Source organism: Carettochelys insculpta, chromosome 7 (genome assembly GCF_033958435.1).
Source record: "Carettochelys insculpta isolate YL-2023 chromosome 7, ASM3395843v1, whole genome shotgun sequence".
NCBI classification, from domain to species: domain Eukaryota; kingdom Metazoa; phylum Chordata; order Testudines; family Carettochelyidae; genus Carettochelys; species Carettochelys insculpta.
The window spans coordinates 24,577,594-24,603,956 of record NC_134143.1 but is presented as its reverse complement, the minus strand read 5'-3'; the positions used below and the strand labels follow the sequence as shown (position 1 = coordinate 24,603,956).

Sequence of the window (26,363 nt, the reverse complement as noted above, 5' to 3'; positions counted from 1 at the left end):
CTGGTGAAATAGTTTTTCCTAATAGCCAACCTACACCTCTCCCTCTGTAATTTCAGACCATTGCTCCTTGTTCTGCCATCTGTCAGCACTGTGAACAGCTTCTCTACATCCTCCTTAGAACCCCCTTTCAGGAAGTTGAAGGCTGCTATCAAATCCCTCCTCTCTCTTTTTTTCTGCAAACTAAAAGAAGCCCAAATCCCTCAAGCCTTTCCTCATAGGTCACGTGCTCCAGCCCCTTAATGATTTTCACTGCCCTCCACTGAACCCACTCCAATGCATCCACATCCTTGCCATACTGGGGGACCCAGAACTGGATGCAATACTCTAGATGTGGCCTCACCAGTGCCGAATAGAGGGGAATAACTTCTCTAGATCTGCTGGAAATGCTTCCCATAACGCACCCCAATATGCCCTTAGCCTTCTTGGCCACAAGGGCACAACAGCCTCTCATCCACTGTAATCCTCAGACACTCTTCTGCTGCACAGCTACTTAGCCAGTCAGTATGCAGCCTGTAACAATGCTTCAGACACATCCGTCCAAAGGGCAGGACTCTGCCCTTCTCCTTGTTGACAGTCTTAAGATTTCTTTTGGCCCAGAACACCAATCCCCAAACCTCACTCTGGACCCTATCCCTACCCTCCACCTTACTGTCATCTGCAAATTTGCTGAGGGTGCAATCCATCCCCCACATCCAGGCAACTGATAAAAAGATAAGGAACAATACTGGCTCCAGAACCTATCCTTGGGGCACTCAACTTGAAACCGACTGCCAATCAGACATTGAGCGATTAACCACTACCCAGTGGGCCTGTCCATCAAGCCAGATTTCTGTCCACCTTACAGTCAATTATCCAATCCATACTTCCTTAACTTATGGGCAAGAAGATTGTGGGAGACTGTATCAACAGCTTTGCTAAAGTCAAAGTATATCACATCCATTGACTTTCCCATGACCACAGAGCCAGTTACCTCATCAGAGAAGCTAATCAGATTGGTTAGGTATGATTTGCCCTTGGTGAATACATGTTGACTACTCTTGATCACTTTCTCCTTTACCAAGTGCTTCAAAATGGATTCCTTGAGGATCCCCTCCATTATTTTCCCAGGCACTGAGGTAAGTCTGATTGGTCTATAGTGCCCTAGATTGCCCTCCTTTCCTTTTTTAAAGATGGGCAATACATTTGCCTTTTGCCAGTCATCTGGGATCTCTCCTGTCTCCATGAATTTTCAAAGATAATGGCTAAAGGCTCTGCAATGAAATCTGCCAATTCCCTCAGTACCCTTGCATGCATTAAATTGGGACCCATGGATTTGTGTACCTCTAACTTTTCCAAGTAGCTCTTGACCTGTTTCCCCACTGAGGTTTGACTCCCCCTCCCCTCCTTCTCATTCTGCACTGCCTAGTGCTATAGTTTGGAAACTGATCTCATCCATGAAGATATAGTTTAAAAAAAAAAAAAAAAAAAAGTAGTGGGTAGTTCAGCTTTACATACATCATCTGTCACTAGGTCACCTCCCTCATCTACTAACAGCCCCACGCTGTCCCCGATCACCCTCCTGTTATTAACATGCCTGTAGAAATCCTTCTTGTTATGCTTCACATTCCTTGCTAGCTTCTGACACAAGTGAGAATGGGTTCAGGCTCTTAATTTAAAAGCAAAAATTTATTCTGTAGTCTCAGTCTGATCATTAATTTGTTCATATCATTCAAACAGCAGCAGTTGGCCACCTCTGCTGAAAAGTTTTCTAAGACCAGAAAAACACAGGGCTTACAGGTCAAGATTAGTAGTGAAATGCAAAGCAGCAGTGACTCAAGTTAAACCCTGAAACATGTTAAACAACATTACTTACTGGTTTTAAATTAACTATTTTAAATGTTCACCTTAAAAAAAAAAAAAACTTTTATCTTAAATATGTGTATCCTTTATGTAGTCCTCTAGGTATTTCCTGGTTCATTTAACTGTCGATGAATCACCAAAAATACCAGAAGTCCTTTTGAGTTCCATGCATTATTGATCGCATTTGTGCTGTGACTAAATCATGGAACATCTGTATTTATGCAGTGAATTTCTAAAGTAAACAATTTAAGTATTTTTATTTAACAATTTAACAGATTTAAAGGTACAGATATACAATTTTTTTCTATATGTATAGTTATTTATGCTATATATTCACACATAAAACATGATGGATCTTCCAGAACAAAGTTAATTATTCCTAGACCTAAACACTTAGTTAAGGTGGAATTTCTACTGGAACCACGTATTCAAACTTCATTACCATGTTACTGTAAAAACTCTAAATGGGCATTCTGCTTTTCATGTGAGTACTGTTCACATACAGCATTGGTTCTCAAACGCTGCTCCACGCACCACTAGTGGTCCACATCTCTCTTGCAGGTGGGCCGTGAGATTTGGGGCTTGTTCCCCCTGCCCACGGCAGGGAGCCCACACTGGCACTCCAGCCCCACATCCCTCCCCTGCCCAAGATTGTTGTGTAAACACCTGCTCATTGTTGCAGCCTAGGGGCAGCTGCAGGGCCATCTCTGAGACCTGTGGGTTTGGATCTGTCTCACAATGGGAAGAAGCACAGCTCAATCTGCTGCCCCTCCCCCCAGCGAGGGGAACACAGTACCAGAAACTACTCATGGAAGAATATCCCCCCCTCCTCCCTTGGACCAGCACTGTGGCCAACAGGAGCAGTGAGCTGTGCCTGGGAGCAGCAGGGAGCGCACAGCCAAGGTAAGCACCCACTCACCCCCACATGGCCAGCCCCCTTGCTGCCCTCTCCCACCCCCTTTGCTTCTGTGAATGGTGGACCTTCCTGTCTGAGGAGCTGAAGATGCTGATAGATCAATGTGAGTGAGGAAAGCTGCCAAGCCAAAGTAATATAGCCTACTAAAATTAAATTTTAGACACTAGAATGTGTTTTGTTTGTAACCATGCCTTTTTCTCTTTTTCTTAGTACCATTTAATCAATGTTCTTTATTAATAACTTTGTCTAGTTTTACTATAAACCATCTCAGAGCTGTGAATTCAAGTAAAATATAGGTTTCCCAGCCCAACTGACATGTGCAGTCTCTTTGGAGGCAGCAGACTTGATCTGTGTGTAAATCAGCAAACAGGGCTGCATTTCTGTGAGCAAAACAAAAACAGTAGTCTTTAAAGTGCTACAGGACTAAAAGTTATTTATTGGTGGTGAGCTTTCGTGGGGCAGACCCACTTCAGATCTGAAGAATTGGGTCCGCCCCACAAAAGCTCAACACGTTATTTTGTTAGCCTTTTAAGTGCTACATGACTGCTTTTTTGTTTTGTTAGGATACAGAGTAATACAGCTACCTCTCTGTTTCTGTGAGCTATCCGCAAAAAGGATTGAATACTGCAAAAAGTTGTGTCTGGCGAAGTGAAGCTCATTGAACGTTACCTGCAAATCCAGGTTTCAACTGACTGAGTCTCAAGGAATTTGCTTGTCAGGCAAATTTATGCGACAGTAAAAGTGCCAAAAAAGCTCTCTTGCTGAGGCAGAAGGCTAACACAGTGGCTTATATCATATACCTAAAACATTTTAATTTATATCCTATAAATACTTGCTAGGTATCAGGAAATCTGTTTGTAATGACCCCTGCTGTGTAATCACACTTCAGAGACAGATACAATTAAGGCTCAAAACATTCTAACCTAATAGTTCAAAGACAGAGCTATACGGTTCCATGTTAATGGGTGAAACTACCCTTATACATAAAAGAGAATTTGAAGATGATCTGGGTGCAGAATCCAAAGACTAGATAACACAGGATGTTATGCTAATTTCCTATCCATATCCAATATCCCCAGTGTGATTACTTTCTTGAAGTACCAGTCTTCATGCCTTCAGATGATGTTACTTTAAGTTTTTTTTTCTATATAAGTTTCCTAGCAGTCCTTCATTCAGTTTTGCAAAGACAGAAAGACAGACAGATAAAAAAAGAAAACTGACCCTACCCATTTTACAGAGATGACGTGTGTGTGGTGGGGGGTGCACAAAGGGGTCATGTGTACCTTCAAAGCACCTATGCCCTGCAACCTGCCCTTCAGTGCCATGCCATGTCCATTGAGGGTGAGGGGTGAGCCCACCCCTCTCCCAAAGCAGCACAGACCAAAAGCAGTGAGAGCTAGAGCCACACCACCCCAAGGTGGGAAGGAACTACCACCACCCTCACCAAAAGCAACATGGTGCATCCATATGAAGAAGTGGATCAGGGGAGACTGGGAACAGAGCAGGGGCAGAGCAAGTGAGGGAAGGGGCCAGGGGGAGCAAGCACAGAGGGGCACATGGACTGTGTGCTTCCTTGAGTTCTCTCACCAGTCGCCATTGCAAACTTCACTGGAGGGTTATGAACTCTGTAAAGTGACTAGAATTCACACAAAACGTGTACATTTTAAATGCATGCCTAGTAACCTAACAAAGTTTTGTGCATGTGAAATATGCTGCATTCAAACAGCTATTTCTCTAACCCAAAACCATTTCCCACCCACTGCTCTCCCTGAAACAAAACAAAAATCAACAGTTTTCAAAGAAAGAGCGAGGATCTCCCATTTTAAAAATATATAAGCAGAAGGGGGAAATGCAACTGAGAGACTAAGAGATTTTGTTCAAATTCAATTTCTCTCCCAAAAGAACCTCAAACAATTTATGAGGAAGCAAGCAAGCAGCATTCCAGAAAGTTACAGATTTCTTAAAACAAGCTAGTAAGATGAAAACTTTTTGGAGCCTAACCCGTAACTGTTTCAGCCAATGACCCCAATGGTCAAACAAGCATTAATGTAGTGTCTATACTTTAGGAGGAAATGTAATTAGCTCAACCACCTAACCTCACTCTCTTTTTCTAACCTAGAAAAATCCTTAAATAATTTTAGCCTTTGATTTCCAAGCTTTTGGGAAATATAATTCAGCTTTAAAAATATTGCACTGTTAATCTCTTACTGTCCACTTCTCTTCAAGTCCTCCTACAGGATTCATTCATTGCCCATTATGTTTTCCAGTTGTATTTAGCTCATACACAGATTTCCTTTGTCAGATCTGAAGCTGCCTATGTTGCGTAACAGATTTTATCAAACCAACTTCTGTTGGTGGAAAACGCACAGTATTACCACAGCTACCTTTTTGCTAAAAATAGTTTAGAATTTACTTCCCACAGTAAACATTTTCCATCAAAATACTGTCAACCCCACTTTCTTGAATTCCAGACAAGTCCAAAGAGTGAATTACTGTAGAAGTCTTAAGCCAAGAAAAAAAGAACAAAACGTCTATTTAGAGACCCCACATTTCAAGCCATGTCAAGAGTTTCCCTATTAGGGTAGGGCAGGTCATCATGATTTGCACTCTTGTCAAAAAGGAAAGCAGTTCTACCTTTCTGCAACTTCAAATGACAACACACTATTCTATCTTGAATCACAGGTATGACCAGGTCAACAACAACACATTGATCTAAACTAAGCGTGGGTTGTAACTACATGAAGAGCCCATGTTTTTAATAAACACGAAGGCTTTTATACAGTGAGCTACTCTTGATGGAGAAACTATTTAACTTACATATATTAATGGTTTGGAAATAGAAGATACAAATAGTTCATATTCCAATACAAAGTAATCTATTACCATTAACAAAAGCAATTTTCATTTTACACAAATGCCAGTAACAATTACCAAACTACTGAAACATGACTGTTTAAATGTGCGTAGTAAGCATATCATATTTTAAGCTGTACTACTGTGTTTATTATAATTTCCCCATACCAGGCAATATTTTATATAGTATTTTCCTTTTGCAAGAAATGCAGGATCATAAATGTTTCGTCCAATAAAAACAGTGAGAAGTTGAATCAGGTGTTAACTATTATGGTACCCATGAATTATAGGATTTGTCTATTTAATTACTGAATATTGAAAAGGCACAATTGTAAATTCTCCCTGGGTCGCATGGAAAGTGAATTTAAATGTCAACTTTCAATGTTATTTTACTCCTAAAGAGCTCTGTTACACTATTGGACATATTTTAAAGGAACAAAGTCCAGGCTATACAGATTAAATTTAAGTTATGTGCAAATATAGAGTCAGGTTTTTGGTTAATGTCATACAGCAGCTCATGTCTTAATCATTTTCAACTGTTGGATATCAGGAATTGGAATTTCCCCTCCCTTATCACTTAATGTAATGCACATTGATAGTAAAACCCAAGAATACCCAATACCCAAATTATTTTCTTTTCCTTTTTCTGCACTCCTATGAAGAAAAAAATGGTTACTTATTCATAAATTATTCTTTAAGATGTGTTGCTCACATCAATTTCAATAGGTGTGTTCGTGCCACACATCTCAGAATTTTTCCTTTTAGAGTACCTGTTGAATGGACTGTGGAGCTCCTGGGAGTGGCACCATTAAGGTGATGTACACAGAAAACTGTAGACCCCAACCATCTCAGTTCCTTCTTGCCTAATTATTCTGAGAGGGGAGATGTGGGTGGGATTTGGAACAAACACCAACATTACATCTCAAAGAATAACAGTTCTGAAAAGTAAGTAATTGTTTTTTATTTTCTTTGAGAGATTGCTCATGGGCATTCCAACAAGTGACTTACCAGCAGTTACCCTAGAGGAGTGATCAGAGATCACCTGTCTGGTAATTGCAGGATCATCTTGCGCATACTGGGTAATGGCATAGAGAGACATGAAGGTGAGGTTGGATGGCCGTGTAGGTACCCTACAGATGTCTTGGATAGGAACCTGCATGAGGAATGCTGTAGAAGAATCCTGAACCCTTCTGGAATGTGCTGTTGGCTGGCACCTTGGCTAGGTTGTAGCAGACCCTGAGGCCTCACGTGAGCTACGAGGAAAAGTGCTGGACTGATATGAGAAGGCCCTTCACTCTCTCTCAGATTTAGGAAGCAACACCTGTAGAAAAATGTCCTGGTTTATATGAAATTGCAAAACCACCTTGCACAGGAATGCCAGGTGAGGGTACAGTTGTCCTTTGCCTGTGAAAATAATGGTGTATGGTGGTTCCAAAGTGAGCGCCTGGACCTCAGAGATTCTCCTGGCCCAGGAGATGTCCATCAGGAAGACCACCTTCCATGAGACACAGAACACACACAAGCAGCAGGTCGCTTGGGGTTTGAACGAGGGATCCATAAGCTTACAGAGGACAAAGTATAGGTCCCATTGAGTGATCACGTCCTTGCTCAGTGGGTACAACCTGTCAAGGCCCATGAGGAACTGACCCACCATAGGGATTCCAAAGATAGACTTACCAGACTGGAAGGTGGAGATGGCACAAGGTTGACCTTAAATGGGTGAGATAGCTAGGCCATTGTGCTTCAAGTACAGGAGGTAGTCAAGGACAGTGGGGAAAGGAGCTTATTTAACCCTGATACTGGGAAGTAAAAAGGGAGGAAACCTAGCCAAAGATAGGTGACAGGTGAAAATAATTTTATTTTAAAAAAAAAAAAAACAGTCTGGAACAGTGCAGCTGACAGCCACCATTGGTTGCAGGGCAGAATGGGAGGGGTGCCCAACTCTGTACCTATGCAAGGAGCAGGACCAAGGGCAGGCAGCCATGAGAGCTGCCCAGACCATGACACTGCCCCCCCCGACATACACATACCCAGCCACACAGTGTGCAGAGGAGCACTACCATGGCGCTACAAAGAGACCCAGAGCTCCAGCTGCCACTGTTACTTTGATAGCTCTGGGCCCCTTGGAGAATCTGGTCCCAGGAACTCTGCCCTCTCTCTCCCCAAACCTGCTTCAGCAGGCCTAGTCTGGAAGGAAATAATGTGAAGAGAATAAAAGAAAACTGCCCTAATAATGGCTGGGAGATTATCAGAGCCTGGACAAGCTTTTAAGCCTCTGGAACACGCAGGACAAACTCAACTTTTAATAAATGCTGTCAGAAGTAGCAGAAAAGCCCAACAGCTTCAACTGCGTGAAAAAGGACCTGATGAACAGTCCAGAGTCCATCCACTCGAAAATGTTGAGGAGACAAATAAGTAGCTTGACCTGGCAGCCAATACAGCATGACATACAAGAGACATATTTGAGAGAAAAGACACAGGGTCAGGTGAGACAAGTTAGAAGCGAGAATCTTAAGCATAGAAATGATTTATGCGTATGGATTCAGTGGTCACAAAGGAATAAAAAGTGGAGGGAAAATACAAGAGCCCAATGATAGATCACCCTTCTGCATGGGATCCATTGTTTGAGAACAAAGAACGGTTCTTAACTAATTTTGGATTGCTGAGTTCAAAATTATACCAATTTTTGCCCATGCCATACAGATTTTCTGAAAACTGGAGTTTACTTTTTCAAAAAATGCTATTATAACGTGTTATACATTGTACGCTGGGACATTTTCAAGAGCTTAAAACTATACGCAGTGACTTTTCAAGGACTTACATGCCAAAAAACCTCCAATTGATTGAATTCATCAAATTAAAATGCCATCTAGCTTAATTTTGATAAAGAGGCTTGCCAAATCATTATACTATAGGAGTAACAAAACAGAAGGGTTTCACTGCTTTATGTTTTGAATGATATTTACAACTATATTTTCTGCATTTTTCAGTAATCCCTTAACATGGCATTTCGAGGTTGCCTGAATGATCCAGACATACTGGCTGTGTCTACACTAGTCCCTTCCTTTCGGAAGGGGCATGCTAACGAGCCACATCAGCAGATGCTAATGAGGTGCTGGCATAAATATGCAGTGCCTCATTAGCGTGTCAGCTGTGCGCGGTTCAAAAGTGCCACTTTCAAATTGCAGGCCACCCATGTAGACGGGGGCCTTTTGAAAGGACCCCGTGGACCTCGAAAGTCCCTTCTTCTGCATATTCATGCAAGTGCCTCATTAGCATCTGCTGATGTGGCTCGTTACCATGTCCCTTCCAAAAGGAAGGGACTACAGTAGATGTAGCCATTTTGTTACATTTGGGGCAGCTTTGTTCCAAAGAAGCAAAGGCAGATTTTGTTAGAAACGTGTAGCATGCCTACTTGGGTATAAAACTTGGTTATGAAGACAACTCTTGGGCCCCTCAAAGTGTGTTGATCATGTGTGGAGTCTTTGAAACAATGGAGTCAAGGAAAAAATAAGTCTATGGCATTTGGGATTCCCATGGTTTGGCATGAGCCCAAAAGTCACGGGGAGGACTGTTATTTCTGTTTATGTAGAAGAATGTAGAAAGGTATAATATTCAAAACAAACATGATATTTCTTACCCAGACCTTCCTTCTGCAATACGGCCAACAACACACACAGACCTGATGCAGGTACCCCTAATCCACCAAAGGGTCTTGAAAATTTCATGTTTTCTTCCAACAGCAATGCTGATAACATTGGAGACGATGCTGAGTATGGAGTGGAACATGCTAGTAGCAAGCCACAACTTTTCACCCAAACAGAACTGAATGACTTGGTGAGAGACATGGAATCTGCCTGAAGATTCTGCTGAGGTTTTGCGATCCAGACTTCAAGCAAAGAATTTGCTTTCCCCTGGGACAAGGTTTTGTTTGGTACAGGAACCGCGAGAAAGAATTTGTTCCATATTTTTCTATGGCTGGTCTGTTGGTATACTGCAATAACATTGATAGATTTATGGAAAGCCTGTGGACAGCTTACCAACCAGGTGACTGGAGATTGTTTATTGACTCTTCAAAGACAAACCTAAAAGGTGATCAATTTCATGATGGCAATCAACATGACTCTGTGCCTGCTGCCCATCCTGTTCACTTAAGAGAAACCTGTGAAAATCTTGAGCTTCTCCTTGAAAAGGTGCATTATCCAGAGCCTGAATGGACTGTATGTGGAGATATGAGGGTGCTGTCTAGGTTGCTTGGTCAAGAGGCTGGTTGCACAAACATGTCATGCTTTTTATGCAAATGGATAGAAGAGCAAGAAATCTTTATTGGGTAAGGAAACAGTGGCCACCAAGGGAGAGTCTGACTTCCAGGTGCAAGAATACAATTAATGAAAAACTGATTGAGCCCAGCAAGGTACTGCTACCTCCACTCTACATCAAGCTAGGTATGATGGAAGAATTTGTGAAAGCATTAAACAAGAACAGTGACGGTTTCAAGTACATTTGCTACAAGTTCCCAGCTTTGAGTTACCAGAAAGTTAAGGGCAGTGCCTTTGTGGGTCCCCAGATCAGGAAACTGATTCTTGACGCTAACTTTGAAAAAACTATGAATAACACAGAGAAAGATGCTTGGGTGGCCTTCAGAAATGTCATACAAAACTTCTTAGGACATAACGAAGATCCTTATTTTAAAAACATTGTTGGCAACATGCTAAACAAATTTGAAAGACTTGGATGTAATATGAGCTTGGAAGTTCTTTTTTTGCACTCCCATCTGGATTACTGCCTTGAAAATACTGAAAGTGTCAATAAAGAGCAAGGGGAAATATTTCATCAGGATATCAAGACAACGGAAAAGAGATATCAATGATGCCTGGATGTCAACATGATGGCTGATTATGGCTGGTCTCTGAAAAGAGAGACTAATGGTGAAATGCATAAAAAGTTGTCATAAAAAGCACTGATTTAGTCACACCTGATCATTTAAAATTACTCTGTTGTTAAATTTCAAACTTTGCTCCTTCCTTCTTTAAGCAAGGACTTACAACAGACCTTCTAAAAAAGAACTATAACTTACTATTTACCAAGTTTTTAATGCATAAGGTGGAATAAAAAGCATGAAGACTATCCTTTATTTGTGAAAAATCCTTACATGATAGAGCAAAATGGGTGCCATTTTTGAAATCAGCATAGCAAAATTATGAAAAAACTGAAACTTTGTTTCAATTTGCAGACCAGTGTTACCTAAGAAATTAAAACGTAGCAAAAAAATCACTAGAGAGACACTGAACATGGATTTGGAACAACAGGATGAAAAACAGTCAAGAGCCAATGCAGTCCTAAATGTCTGCACAACAACCATAAAGAGAACCTAATTTGTAAACAAAATTTCCACTTTTTCACACTGAACTGCCTTTGATTTCTTTGAAGACTCCACAATTTGGCAGTTAGTCAACCACCATGATGGGGGGGAACAATAATACAGGAAAGTCTTCTTACAGGCAGAATATTTTAAGAGAGCCAATTCATTTAGAGTTGCATAACTGTAAATCCATGCAGAACCAGTAACTTAGACATGACTTGAACAACTTGAATATTCTAACATTCTTCTTGTTTTGTAAAACAAATCACTCTCTAGCAAAGAAGCTTTCTGCCAAATTTCAGCACGAAGCAAATATTTACTGCCAAGTTACAGATTGAAAACAGATGGTGGAATTGTTGGGCTGGGGGGCGCTGTCTCTCCTGTGAAGAGCCTACACAGGAATAATTTATGCTTGTGACTATGAACCTGAGCAATCTGGGTGCAACATTGCTAGTGGTTATAAGCACCAGGTAAGCGTAAAAAAGTGAATGCTTTATTTCCTGCCAGCTCAGGCCACGGGAATAATATTCTAGACATGTCTGCATGGGGAAATAGAGCAGCATAACTAAGCCCCATTAAACTTTTCTTTCTTAAAAATATTTAGAATTTTGTGCTAGTTTTATTTTATCCTAGCCCTGACAAGAAGGGTGAAGGCCGAAGGCCTCCAGAAGAGCAGGAGATTACAGAGCAAGACAATCCCACACTCTCTTCACAGGAGCAGCTCCTGTCCTGCAGAGCTGGACCTCGTTTCCCAGTCTGGACCTTGCACCTAAGCATGTTGGGTCACAGCACCACTCCCAGGTTTGGCCTGGAGGTCTCCAGTCATGACAGAGGGACACCCAGGCCACGTTTGAGTAATTGGCACTATAACACCTTGCAGCAAGTCAAATGCCTTCAGTAGGGGCCCAGCCCCAAAAGGAGCCACAGGAGCTGACACTGCAAGGTGAGTTTTTAATTTTAAGCCATTTTATTTTGTATTATATCTCACTTGTGAAAAAACACAGGAAGGGCTCTAACTATAGTTATGTCAAAACAGCTATATCGTAATTATTCAGGCAAAGCTACCACAATGCAAACCCCTGTAAGGAAACCTTTCTGGAATAAAAGTGAGTCTCTCCTGGAATAACTTGTCTTTCAATTTCCCCAGACAGCCAAGCCTTAATTATAGAAGGCCTTCTTAAAGGTAGCCTCATTAAGCAACCACATTAAAGAGACATGCCAGTGTCTGATGCAGCAAAGGTCTATTCATTTATACCTTATGAACAGGCCCACATTAAAAAGCATGGATAAGGAAGAGGAAAGTGAATACGTCAAGCATGAATATTTGGGTAGCATATCCTGTATTCATGGCAAGGCAATAATTCTGCCCCATTAAAATTATACTATTTAACAATTTCAGTTATCTGTGTTCAATTGTCTACACAGTCATGCAAGTATGTTGAAGGATTTCAATTATCTGTTATGGATCGCTTTCGAAGAAAAATTTCCAGCTGGAACATCATTTACAGATTCAATGTCTGAAGAGGTTCTCGCTAATTAAAATTATACTTACTTCAATTGATAGTTTTTTCTATGCACGCTAACAAAATTAAAAATGTGGATAAAAGAGGTAGTAGATCATGCAACTTTCTTCTTAACAAAAGTTCTGTTCTCTGGATCAGTTCACAAAAGTTGAGTCACACTAAAAATGTATCAAAAAGGGATCTGAAATTTCACAAGGAGAATATCATTTCCACGGAATATGGAAGATAGAACTCATTGCTACTATAAGGAAAACAAATGTTATGGATTTTTCCATATTCCACAGGTACAAAAAAAGCTCTCCATTACACTTGACATTTCCACTATCCTTGATTACAACTACTCCTCTCCCCTTCACCTTCATGTTAATTCTAGCTATTTCCTGATAAGTTTCTAAAAACTGCACTTGCATCTTCCAAAGCTTTGGGTGACACCAGGTTCTTCTATCGGACATGGAATGCTGTCATCTCTTCTCCAGTCTACCAATATAAAGACAAGCCACAAGACACCCATGTGTTGGTGACTATTTCTGTAGCTAAGTGGCATGTAGACTGTAAAATCATATCTTAATCAACCCTACACTCAGAGCTGCCCAGGCCCAACCACTGGGGAGTTCTCAAATCTTGCTTTACGTTGCTGAATGTTGATTTCCCTCTATAGGGAATTCTGACTACTCGAATTTTGCTGTAGTTTTGCATTCCCTAGAAGGTAAGGTGGGATTTTCACCATGACTAGTTAGCACCTAATCAGCACCTGGTTGATATATGTAGGTGACTTATCTGGGCGACTCCATTTCTGGGAGGATTTGTTTGGGCATTCTGGCACAGAACAACTTGGCCTAAAATTTTTATTCAGTTCCTTGAGAGCTCTCATTAAGTTTACACCTTCCCTCCGCCCCCAACCTCTGGATTAAGACACAAGAAAGACCATGGACTATCAATATCAACACCGTTCTTTATTATGATAGTACCCATTTTATGCCTTGTCTCTCCTTGGCAACATCAATTTGTTTTTGATTGATTTTTTTCAAGTTCTCAAACATTTCCATTTTAAAATCAATTTTCCTTTAGTTTAAAATGAATTTACCTGATGTAGTGAAGATACACACACACTTATAAGTTACCTATTTTACAAACTGTTTACAGTTCTATACAAGCAAACATGTACAAGGGGTGCGTATGAACCTCTCTGCCATGTTAGTGTGTCTACTGTATCTCCATGACAGTTATTATTCTGCTTGCCAAGTCCACTAAACATTTAGTTTAACAGCTAATTAAAAAATAATCACCACAACAAATAAAGGTTTATCCATTGATAAATGTGATTTTAAAATGTTAAACCATTCATAAATAACTGCAGGCAGCATGAAATACTTGTACTTAACATGCTGCAGCTGCATGTTTGGCTGCCCACTACATGTCAAGGTGGTCCAAGTATCAAAACTGATCAATGGCACATGGTTTAGGACTTGAAATAAAAACCCTTACAAGGCTGATCTAAAGATTTCCTTTTTATTCCCACATACTCAAAGCATACCAAGCAAGGATCTCACTATGCATATTTAAGACTTTTTAAAACAATTCAGAATTTAGTCTTTTTTTTTCCTTATCGAGAAACAAAGCAAAAGAGAGTGTCTCGAGATGAAAACCATAAGAGACAGCACCCAGTAGGAAAACTGCCACCTTTCTAGGTACATGTTGGTGTTTCAAAAGGGTCAGTTAAAAAAAAAAGTATTTAAAAACTATTCAATACAGAGGAACCACTCCCGTTAAGGTGGCATTCAATTTTATACTTCAAACAGGAATTTATCCTCACATGTATGAAAAAAGCAGTGTATCCTTCCCAAGATGAGAGCATTTACTATGAGTAGAGGGTGAAATTTCTGAGAATTTACAAGTTCTTTCACTAATTAGCACAACAATGCCATGACAAGACAAACAAAATAATCATTTGGGAATAGAAGACAGACTATATCTGTACATGATGAACCTCTCTAGACCAACGCACTCTCATCTGGCAACATACATAATCCAGCATTTTAGTTAGCCAGATGACTACTTGGGTGTGGCCAAGTTTCCCATGGCCCCATAAATTTGGTTATAGACAGCAGCCCCGGATCTCAGTGTTCTGTGCTGCTATTTAGCTGTAATTTACACCAAGTGTCATCTAAGTGCCCCGTAAGCAGTGGAAGTGTTTGTAAGGGGATAGAAAATATTGATCTCCTGTGGTCTGGCAAATTCTCTCATTTAGCAATGGTCAAGTCCCAAGCATACCAGACTAGAGGGGTTCAACCTGTGGTGCTAGATCCTGTCATTTGACTTTTCCTTAGAGCCTGAGTTAGGGGGTTGAAAAGATTGCTCAAGTAACAAAACTTTTTTTTTTTTTGGATGGAAGAGAGAGAATAGTTATGAGGCAGTTCTAACATCTACCTCCAAAACAGAAGTCCCTCTTCAAGACGGAGGTACCTTTATAACCTACAAGTCACAGACCACATTGACCTCTTTTACCCTTCATAGCTGATCTGACTACTTTAAAACACACTTTTAGATGAACATAGAAAACTTCTGAAAAAGGAAATCATGGCTCACCAGTCTGTGAGGACTCACTGAGAGGGAGTCAATATCACATCAAATGGAAATGCCAGGGTGAACTTAGATTGTTATTTTTAAAATTATGTATATTTTGGTATTTTAATTTTAGCCAATTTTAAAGTCAAATCTGATTCTAGATTGTGTGTACACTAGTAGTAGGCATCCTTCAGTCTGCATAGACTATGGATCGCGCCTTTTAAAGTTTCAATTGAGGACTTCATTTACAGCGTCTATTGTGACTATAAAGACCCACACGAGAGTGACAGTCCTTGCTGCATCTCTTGCAGATGTAGTGGGTGTCTGGCAAGTCCTTATTGTGCTGTCTGTGCGCTCGCTTCTCCTCTGCTAGCTGTCTGATCTTCAACTCACCCTTCTGAAGGCTCTTGTGGAACCCCTGCCCCCATCTGCTGCGGTCGTCTGCAAGTTCTTCCCAGTTGTCCAACTCGACGTCTACCTCTCTGAGGTCTCTCTTGCAAACATCTTTGTAACGCAACTGGGGGCGTCCGGGAGGTCTTTTGCCAGAGGCTAGCTCACCATATAGGATGTCTTTTGGAATCCTTCCATCGTTCATCCTGTGGGCGTGGCCAAGCCAGCAGAGTCGACTCTGCCTGAGGAGGGTGTGCATGGTTGGGATTCCAGCTTGCTCGAGGACAGCGGTGTTGGTCACTCTGTCCTTCCATGATATTCCAAGGATGCGCCTGAGGCAGCGCAAGTGGAAGACGTTCAGCCTCTTTTCCTGGCGGGCATACAGAGTCCAAGTCTTGCTGCCATAAAGGAGGGTGCTGAGGATGCAGGCTCTGTAGACTTGCATTTTGGTGTGAGTGTACAGCTTGTTGTTATTCCACACCCTCTTGCTGAGTCTGGACAGAGTTGTGGCCGCTTTTCCGATCCTCTTATTTAGCTCAGTCCAATGACAGGGTGTCAGTGATGGTGGACCCGAGGTAAACGAACTCGTGGACGACCTCTAACGTATAGTTGTCAATGCTGATTGATGGGGATTCAGCAACATCCTGACCGAGTACGTTCGTCTTCTTTAGGCTGATGGTAAGCCCAAAGTCCTTGCACGCTTTGGAGAACCGATCCAGCAGTTTTTGAAGCTGGTCTTCTGTGTGAGACACTACAGCAGCATCGTCTGCGAACAGCATGTCTCTGATGAGGACTTCTTGCACCTCAGACTTAGCTTTCAGCCTTGCAAGGTTAAACAGTTTCCCATCAGATCTTGTGTGCAGCGAGATGCCCTCTGTTGAAGATCCAAAGGCATGCTTCAGGAGGAGTGCGAAGGAGATCCCAAACAATGTCGGAGCAAGCATGCATCCTTGTTTGACACCGCTCCTGATTCTGAAAGCATCTGATAATGCGCCGTCATATTGGATGGTTCTTCTCATGTCTTCGTGGAACGACTGGATCATCTTGAGTAACCGTGGAGCACAGCCCATCTTGTGGAGCAGTTTGAACAGACCATCCCTGCTGACCAAGTCAAAAGCCTTGGTCAAGTCGATGAAGGCTATGTAGAGTGGCTCTCTCTGCTCCCTTCACTTCTCCTGCAGCTGCCTTAGAGAGAAGACCATGTCAACGGTAGACCTCTCTGTGCGGAATCCGCACTGCGATTTGGGGTACACCCTCTCAGCAATCTTCTGGAGTCTGCCAAGGATGACGCGAGCGAACAGTTTACCAGTGATGCTTAGGAGGGAGATTCCACGGTAGTTGTTGCAGTCGCTTCTGTCTCCTTTGTTCTTATACAACATTACAATGTTAGCGTTGCGCATATCCTGCGGAACCTCACCCTCTTTCCAGCACAGGCACAGTAGCTCATGTAGGGGTTCCAGGAGTGTGTTCGCGGCACATTTGATTACCTCTGGTGGTATACCATCCTGACCAGGGGCCTTTCCTGCTGCAATGCTGTCGATGGCTCTCTTCAGTTCATCCACAGTCGGTTCTTGATTCAGTTCATCCATTACTGGTAGGAGCTCGACAGCATCGAGGGCTGCGTCAACCACAATGTTCTCGCGTGAGTACAGCTCGGAGCAGTGCTCAACCCAGTGCTCCATCTGTTTGGCTCTGTCAGCGATGACTTCACCAGATTTGGATTTTAGAGGTGCCATCTTGTTCTGGGTGGGTCCTAATGCCTTCTTCATACCCTCGTACATTCCTCTGAGATTACCAAAGTCGGCACAGGTCTGGATGCTGCTGCATAGCTGGAGCCAGTGGTTGTTGGCACAGCGCCTGGTTGTCTGCTGTACTGTTCTTCTGGCCTCTCTAAGCGCTTGCTGGGTACTCTGGCTCGTTGAGCGTTTGTACTCCAGGAGTGCAGCGCGCTTCTTTTCAATGACTGGAATCATCTCATCAGAGTTAGCTTCGAACCAGTTGTTCGTGTTTCTAGCTCTTCTTCCAAACACCGACAAGGCCGTGTTGTAAACTGTATCCCTCAGATGTTGCCATTTGGATGTCGCATCGGCGCCCCCAGGGCTGCTGCGCAGATTTTCCTGGAGGGTCTCTCTGAACTTTTCAGCTTTCTCAGAGTTTGCCATCTTTCTGACGTCAATGTGGGGCCTTCCAGCAGGTTTAGAGCGGTACAGCTTCTTGGGTCTCAGCTTGGAGCAAACTAGCAAGTGATCTGTATCACAGTCAGCACTATGATAGCTGTGTGTCAGAAGGACGCTTTTGAGTTATTATGCCGAGTGATGACCACGTCTAGTCGATGCCAGTGCTTCGAGCATGGGTGTCTCCACGACACTCTGTGCTGTGGCTTCGTTCGGAAGAATGTGTTTGTGATGCACAGATTGTGGTACATGCAAAGTTCCAGGAGATGCTGTCCATTGTCATTCATTTTTCCCACACCAAAGTGTCCTAAGCAGGAAGGCCATGAGGCCCAATCAGCTCCAACTCTTGCACTAAAGTCACCCAAGACATACAGTTGTTCACGAGCAGGTATTTGTGCTACAGCAGCACTAAGCACATCGTAGAACTTGTCTTTTACTTCTGGTGTGGTGTACAGGGTTGGAGCATAAGCGCTGATCAGGTGGACAGGACCGGCGCAAGTTCGAAGAGTGATCCAAAGAAGTCTTTCTGATCCGCCCATGACTAATTCCACCATTTGTAGAAGGGTGTTTCTGACGGCAAAGCCAACACCATGCTCTCTGGGTTCTTCTTGGGCTTTACCCTGCCAGAAAAAGGTGTAGTCCCTTTTCCTTTAGAGATCCCGAATCTGCGAGTCGCGTCTCTTGCAGTGCAGCGATATCAACTCGGAGCCTCTTCAGTTCCTCGTTGATGACAGCGGTCTTGCGGGTGTCACTGATGGCCTGAAGATCTTCAGTCAAGCCGGTCAGCATGGTCCGCACATTCCAGCAAGCAAGCTTGAATTGTTGATGTTTCTCATTTCTTGTTGATTTTCTTATTGGTTTGCCTGGTGCCCAAATTTCAGTCACTTGTCAGGTTCAGGAACCTTAAGCCTCACACACCCAGTGAGGCAGGTGAACTGTGGCAGGACAGTACCCTATTGGCTGGGGGCTGCCCAGCTTGAGGCAGGCGGTGACTGATTGTGTGCACTCTTCAGGTAAGCAGCATACTCAGCAGAAGGACTTGCACAGATTCCTACGGCTCTTAAAAAAACCTCTTGACAGTTTGAGGCCTCGAAAAGTCTGCCAGTCATAGAAATCATGTCCAGTGAAAGACCTACTAGTGCAGATCTCAGCTCTTGGTACCTCAAGCATCTCCTGGCTGCATAAATGTTGCCAGGTCTTGTTGACAATCCAGCTTATATATTCTTTTTTAGAGCCAGGAACAAAAGTTAGATGAAGCCTCAAAAAAGGAAAAATAAAAACCCTCATGAAGAAACACAGTGTTTCAAAATGACCAAGCTTTCTCTATAATTAATTCAGTTGCTCAATATTTTTCAAAGTGCATTCAGTTAGGCTAAGTACACCTTAATATGGGAAACCACTGAGAACCAACAGATGGCTTAGTGGGCCCCATAAAATGTCTAAAAGAGAGAACACTCAACCATAAGAAGAAACAAGCTACCAAACTTTCCAAAGGACAATATATATTAGGAGCCTGTGCAAGCATTGTGGTTGGAGGCAGGTAGACTAATCACTGGAACTGGTGTGTGTTGAACATTTGAGATACTTAAATAGTTATCTGATGCTAAAATGCAAGACTGGCACACTAATATAAATATGCACATATGCAAGTATCAGATGTTACAAGTAGTTACTACTACCAAAATATCCATTTCAGTTTTTAGAAACTTGCTGTTTAGAGAGATGTTAAATGCTTGATTATAAAGGTATACTTCCAATCAAAGACTGAGATTAAAGAGATGACGTATCTTTTCTTGGACCAATTTCTGTAGAGCCATTTGCATTTTTAGAAGCTATAACACTTCTGTTGTGCATGATGGATTACTGTATGTTGACAGACAAAGCACATCAGTTTAATGTCCCTGATAGAAAGGTTTGTTGTTGCTTTTTCCCTAACAACCAACATAAACCCAACATCTGTTTATAATTTTTCACTCAGACAGTTCCTGTTTGCCAACATGGAATCCTTTTTAGTCCATAAACAAAAACAAATAAGTGTTTTTTTCATAAAATCATAGGGGTGGAAGAGACCTCAGGAGGTCACCAAGTCCAGCTCCCTGCCCAAAGCAGGGCCAACCCCAACTTAATCATCCCATTCAGGTCTTTGTCAGGCTGGGACTTAAAACCTCTAGGGATGGAGATCCTACCATCTCCCTAGTTAACCTATTCCAGTGCTTCACCACCCTCCTAGTGAAATAGTTATTCCTAATATCCAACCTAGATCTCCCATAACACAGCTTCAGAACATTGCTCCTCATTCTGCCATCTGTCACTACTGAGAACAGGCTTTTTCCATCCTCCTGCTGAGTCATATCCAGCCTTTCATGCACTGTAATCCCCAAGTCTTCTTCTGCCGAACTGCAGCTTAGCCAGTCCGTGGCCAGCCTGCAGCAGTGCTTAGGATTCTTCCATCCCAAGGGCAGGACTCTGCACTTGTCCATGTTGAACATCAGCAGATGTCTTTTGGACCCAACCTCCCTTTGGTCTAGGTCAGTCTGGACCCCATTCCTTACCCTCAAATACACCTACCTTTTCCCCTAGCTTAGTGTCATCCAAAAAGCTGCCGAGGGTGGAATACATCCCCTTATCCAGGTAATTACTAAAGATGTCGAAGAAAACTGGACCCAGAACTGATACCTGGTACATGTTGCTTGAGACCAAGTGCCAACCAGACATCGAACCATTTATCGCTATCCACTGAGCCTGATAATCTAGCCAGCTTCCTATCCACTTTACAGTCCATTCAAACAATACGTACTTCCTTAACTTGCTGGCAAGAATTATGTGGGAGACCGTATCAAAAGCTTTACTTAAGTATGACATTCACTGACTTCCCTATGTTCGCAGACATCAGGCAATACACAGAGTGTTTTCGGGTAATATACTTTGAATTTTAAAATAATATAAATCTCAAAAATTGTTTCTAGTTTCTTTCAGTAAAATCATACCACCTGGATTCAAACATGAGTAAGTTAAGTTCACAAAGGATAGGTAAACCAATGGCTCTTAACCAAGATGGTTAGGGATGCAAACCCATGTCTGCATGTCCCTAACCCTCTGTCGGCCACCAACTTCCACTGGACAGAAGGAGATGCATCACTTCATAGCTCTCCTGCACTCATCATTCTCTCTGAAGCATCTGACATTGATCACTGTTCGAAGACAGGATACAGGGCTCAAAGGATCATTGGTTTGTCCCAGTATTCTTACATGTGAATAACGTAAACAGTCATCCTACTTTCTCATGTTTTACAAACCAATTGACAGACTTCAGTCTGTGACCAAGTAATTTTGTTGTTTGATATATTTGATACTCAACTTTAACTAACGTGCTTCTTTTACATTTTCTTAAAACAGTTCTATTTTCTCAACTGCTTTTTTGTACTTGCATCCTCTGAAGGGATTTAACTTTTTTTTTTCCTTAAGTGTATAGGACTAAATACTGGACATGGAAGGTAGGTAAGCTATGTTATACCTTATACAAGTGACAAGGAAATTCATATCTAGCCTGGTTTTAGAAGCATTTGATGTGTCACAATAATCCACTCTAGTCTCACACTTAGATCCTGATCCTCCAAAAGCTTACACACACACACACGACTTCAGTAAGACCACTAAGTACCTGAACTGTAATCAGACTTCAACTGTGCAGCTGCGCAATTGTAAGAGTAAGTCTATAGTAGGGAAATACATTGATTCTGACAGGCCAATTCTAGCTAAGCAAATGCTGTAGCTAGAATTGGGCATCAGAATCGACTTATTTCCCTAATGTACTGTGAACCTCTTTAGTCTCGAGTTGACATCCCTTGGCTCTATGTGAGTACAGGGGTTGAGAGCCAAGCCCAGAGAGGTCAATTTTGCAGCATCCTCACCCAATGGTAAAAATTGAACTTTGGAATGAACTGCAGCACAGCTATTTTTAGATAAGTGTAGACTCACCCTAAGTCTTAGTAAAATCACTATTTATGCCAATGGGAGAGCATCTCCTGCTGGCATATATCCAAGGGGTAGCCACATTAGTCTGTAGCTCCAAAAACAACAAGAAGTCCTGTGGCGCCTTATAGACTAAGATATTTTTGGAGCATAAACTTTCAGGGGCAAAGAGAGGAGTTGATGTTTACAACTACACATTAGCTGCTGCTAATGGGCCACATCTTCTGTGATTGAACTGACCATGTCAACTGGCCCTCCTCTTGCCTGGGACTGCCTCCTTTTCATGAGCCTATAAATTCAGACCATCCTCTTGAACCCCACTCATGCATCTGATGCAGTGGGTCTTTGCCCATGAAAGCTTATGCTCCAAAATATCTGTTAGTCTATAAGGTGCCCAGGACAACTTCTTGTTCCTGTTGCCAGACGTAACCCATCTACACAAGAGAAAACAGGTCTGTGAACAGAACTTCAGCACCACACTGCCTTTATCAAAAAAGTTAGATCAGTATCACTGTGTCCCTGAGGGATACAGATATTTTACATGCCTAACAGATGTAGTTATACTAAAGTAAGTTGATAGTGTAGACCAGGACTGTGAGTATATAATCGCAGATTAAGTCCCTTCAGGATGGTATCCTAGAACACTACAAGTTTTTTTTTATTTATTTAGATTTTAAAAAGAGATACTTAATAATGCAGTAGATGTTTATCACTTAAAATAGTCAGCTACACAAATCCACCATTATAGTATTTAAATAATTTGATTTTATGTTGCCTGTGTAATTACTTGCAAGTAGCAAAGAAAAAAATTAGATTTAAAACCGTACAAGACATATACCCAAGTAGGAAGAGTACATATTTTTCATGCAACCTGGAAGTAATAATGAAAAAGAGAGTCATCAGAAAGTAACCAAACAAGGCCTATCACCCCCATTTCACCACAAGCTGTCTCTTGTGGTAGCCATGATATCCAATTTGTAAGATTTTGTCTATGTATGTAGAAAGTTAAACACTTGTTTGGCAGATTTCCTGTACAAAGACTCCCAGGTTTTGTTGCACATTACCAGAAATAATCAATTTCATTTTACGAAGCCTTCACATTATTAAATTCACCAATTCTAGACGTTTTAAATGACAAATGGTATACAAATCTATTTTGGGAGACTTTAAACAGAATATTTCTTTATGATTCTGCTTAAATTCTAATTCTGTTTTAGTTTTACCCTCTCTCAGGAAAAAAAATCTTGAGGAAGCTTCAACAAATAGGGTGACCACCTTGCCCTATGGCAAATATAGGACACCAGCCTCCGGAGATAGGGGGCTGCTGTTCTGTGTGAGGACTACTCAGTGATGGGGGTGACTGCCCCTTAGTGAGGCACCAAGGAATGGGGGCTCGGCAGCCTCCTGAAGAGAGTGGAGGATGGGGGTTCCACAACCACACAGGAAGAGGGCGCCAGGGAATAAAGAGGTCACCCTATGGCACAGCTCACCGGCAGTGGGAGCTGCTTCTGTGGGGTGTCAGGGAATGTGGCAACCTCCCAGTGGCGAAGCTCCCTGGCAGCGGTGGCTGCCACCTCAAGACACTGGGTGCCAAGGAACAGGAGCCCTGCAAAATATGGGACAACTTGCCCACTTTATTGAAAAATATGAGACAGCTTCACTCAGGGACTATCCCAGGAAAAACAGGACAGATGGTCACCTGAACCAAGACAGTAATTTCTAACTAAACACACCAAACAATACTGTGATGGGTTTGGTCACAGAAATCCCACTGTGACAGCCCCCTAATGCACTGTTTACACCACCTGGACCTGCCTCCCTGCTCTCTGGGGTGCCCCTCCACCCTGTTCTACTGAGCTACAAACTCTGGTCTCCCGCAGCAATGACACAGAGTTGGAGTCACAGCTCACGGCAGAGTGACACAGGGACAGATCCATTAAGCTCTGGCAAGGCTCAGTCACAGCAACTTAACACAGCACCCGGGTGCACAGCCCCAATGAGTCCAAACCCTACATATATCCATCTCATTATGCAGAAAGTTTAGAGAGAGAGTAAGCTCATAAGTTGTTAGTTCCCTTTATCAATGAAAGAGAGCCTCCCAGTAACAATTATTTACACTGGGTTTATTAATAAACCAAAAGGATTTTATTACATACAAAATGTAAGATTTAAATAATTGCAATAGCAGACAGATCAAATTTACTAAGCATATTAAAACTTACCAGCTAACATAAATACTCCAAGAAACCTGTTATATGCAATTTCTTATCCTAACAGTAGTTCTAATCACCTTTCCTCACACATATCAGAGGGGTAGCCGTGTTAGGGGAAAAAAGAAGAATAAATCAACACAAACCACACGTCAGGAACACAGTAACAACGTACAAAAACCAATAGGAGAACAGTTCAATCTCCCTGGACACTCAGAAGCAGATTTAAAAGTAGCCATCCTGCAACAAAAATCACTGCAAAAACAGACTGCAAAGAGAAACTGCAGAGCTACAATTCATTTGCAAATTTGACATCAATTTAGGATAGAACAAAGACTGGGAATGGCTGCCCAACTACAAAAGCAGCTTCTCCTCTCTGGGTGTTCACATCTTCACATTAGCTGCTGGAAGTAGGCCACATTCTCCCTGACCAAACTGACCTCGTTAACTCTGGCCTTCCTTTTGATTGGTACTCCCTTCTTTTCTTGTCTCTGTATATTTATACCTGCCTCTACATGCATCTGACAAAGTGGGTCTTTGCCCATGAAAGCTTATGCTCCAATAAATGTGTTGGTCTATGAAGGTGCCACAGTTTTTCCTCACAAACTGGATAGTATCCTAGCTTGGGCCCAATACTTCCCTTGGCAAGTCTTAGTTGCTTCCAATACTCATCTTAGGTGATAACCAGAGGTCTCCTGGATCCAGCTGCATCCCCTATTGCTTGGTTTCATGCCTTTAAATATATTTTGTCCCAGGCAGGAATTCTGTGTGTTAGGATCAGACTTTTCTCATTGAGGGAAAAAGTATAGCATCTAAAATGGTTTCCAGTGAGAGGTGGCCTGGTCAGATGTCTTTGTAGGACCAGCTATAGTCTTGCTTCTCATGTAGGCCTAGTCTTTTTACGGCTCATAGTCCTAAATATCAGGCCAGTAAATTCCTTACGTACCAGTAACGGCTGTTAGTAGGAGCCGTGAGCTTCTTAATGAGGCTTTCAAAGCTAACACTTTGTTCATTCAGCAAGCCTTAATCAGGGCACAGGGCTATCAGGAAGGCAAGGGCTAGTAAGCGACAGATGAGCTTAGCAAACAAGCACAGCTATCAGGAAGCTTAGAAGGGGAGTTTAGAGGGAGCTAGATACACTTGGCTCTCTGTAAAACTTTTAAATAAAATAGAATTAAACCACCTGATTCAAATAAAAAGTGACTATCGAATGCTAAAGGAGATTAGAGAGGCTATAAATATAAAACTCAAAGAACAGTGGGGGATATCAACCGTACCCATATTGACTGGATACATGTCACCTCAGGATGAGATCCAGAGATGAAATTTCTTGATACTTTATATGACTGCATCTTGGAGCAGCTGGTTCTGGAACCCACGAGGGGAGAGTCAATTCTTGATTTAGCCCTAAATGGAACACAGGATCTGGTCCAAGGAGGTAAATATAACTAGACCACTTGGAAATAGTGACCATAATGCATTAAAATTTAACATCCCTGTGGTGAGAAAAATACCTCAGCAGCCCAACATTGTGCCATTTAATTTCACGAAGGAGAACTATACAAAAATTAGGAGGTTAGTTAAACAGAAACAAACAGGTACAGTGCCAAAAGTAAAATCCCTGTAAGCTGCATGGACACTTGCCAAAGACACCATATTAGAGGCCCAAGTTAAATGTATACCCCAAATTAAAAAACACCATAAGAGAACCAAAAAAATGCTGCCGTGGCTTAACAACCAAATAAAATAAGTTATGAGAGATAAAAAGGCATTGTTTAAAAAAATGAAAGTTAAATCCTAATGAGGAAAATATAAAGTAGCATGAACTCTGTCAAATTAAGTCTAACAATATAGTTAGGAAGGCCAAAAAGGAGTTTAAAGAACAACTGGCCAAACATTCAAAAAGTAACAGAAAAATGTTTTGCAGTACATCAGAAGTAGGAAACCTGTTAAATAACAAAATAGGACCACTAGATGATTGAGATGCTAAAGGAGCACTAAAAGACAATAAGGTCATTGCAGAGAAACTAAATTAATGATTTGCTTCAGTCATTACAGTGCAAGATGTTAGGGAGATTCCCAAACCTGAGCCTCTCTTTTTAGGTGACACATCTAACTGAGGTTTCATTAGAGGAAGTTTTGGAATAATATATACTTAACAAATAACAAATTACAGGGACCAGATGATTCTGAAGGAACTCAAATGTGAACCTGCATAACTAGTCACTGAGGTTTGTAACCTATCCTTCAATTCCTCTTCCATACCCATTGACTGGAAGATAGCTAATGTAATGCCAATATTTAAAAATAGCTCCCGAGGTGATTCGGGCAATGACAGACCAGTAAGTCTATCATCAGTACTGGGCAAATTAGTTGAAACTACAACAAAGAATAGAACTGTCAGAAAAAAAATCAACACACTTTCTGCAAAGAGAAATCATGCCTTACTGAGCTTAGAGTTCTGAGAGTGCCAAAAAGCATGTGTAAAGGGAGGATCCGGTGGATATAATGTACTTGGATATGCAGAAAGCCTTTGATGAGGTCCATCACTAAAGGCTC

General features: G+C 41.9%; 1 protein-coding gene across 2 annotated transcripts in view; it reads right to left on the bottom strand.

Moving 5' to 3' along the window:
- BICC1 (BicC family RNA binding protein 1) overlaps nucleotides 1–26,363 on the bottom strand; it is a 193,283-nt gene that overhangs the window by 115,313 nt on the left and 51,607 nt on the right. The window lies entirely within an intron of this gene.